General features: G+C 44.5%; 1 non-coding gene across 1 annotated transcript; it reads right to left on the reverse strand.

Annotated features, from left to right (window-relative positions):
- Positions 1-327: 327 nt before the first annotated feature.
- LOC112739886 (small nucleolar RNA R71) lies at positions 328-431 on the reverse strand. The gene has a single exon (XR_003170822.1). It is a non-coding gene; the product is annotated as a small nucleolar RNA R71 (small nucleolar RNA).
- Positions 432-634: the final 203 nt, after the last annotated feature.

Genomic DNA, 634 nt, shown 5'->3' on the forward strand with positions numbered 1-634 from the left:
TGTGGAAGTAGCATCCAAAAGCCAACAATCCATGCCAACAACTTTGAACTTAAACCACAGCTCATCACCCTTGTTCAGAACAACTGTTCGTTTGGAGGAGGTGTTCAAGAAGACCCCAATCAATATTTGACCACCTTCCTGAGAATATGTGACACAGTGAAATCTAATGGTGTTCATCCTGACGCCTATAGACTGCTCTTATTTCCCTTCTCACTCAGAGACAAGGCAGCCAAGTGGCTGGAATCCTTCCCAAGGGAGAGCTTGACAACTTGGGAGGATGTGGTGAACAAATTCTTAGCAAGATTCTACCCTCCTCAACGAATCAATAGGCTGAGAGCTGAGGTTCAAACCTTCAGGCAACAAGATGGTGAGACTCTGTATGAAGCATGGGAGAGGTTCAAAGACTTAACAAGGAGGTGTCCACCTGACATGTTCAACGAATGGGTCCAGCTGCACATTTTCTATGAAGGGCTCTCTTATGAGTCAAAGAAGGCAGTAGACCATTCATCTGGAGGATCCTTGAACAAGAAGAAGACCATTGAGGAAGCCATAGATGTTATTAAAACAGTAGCAGAAAATGACTACTTCTATGCTTCCGAAAGAGGGAACACAAGAGGAGTGATGGAGCTAAACA

Source organism: Arachis hypogaea, chromosome 13 (genome assembly GCF_003086295.3).
Source record: "Arachis hypogaea cultivar Tifrunner chromosome 13, arahy.Tifrunner.gnm2.J5K5, whole genome shotgun sequence".
Taxonomy (NCBI): Eukaryota; Viridiplantae; Streptophyta; class Magnoliopsida; order Fabales; family Fabaceae; genus Arachis; species Arachis hypogaea.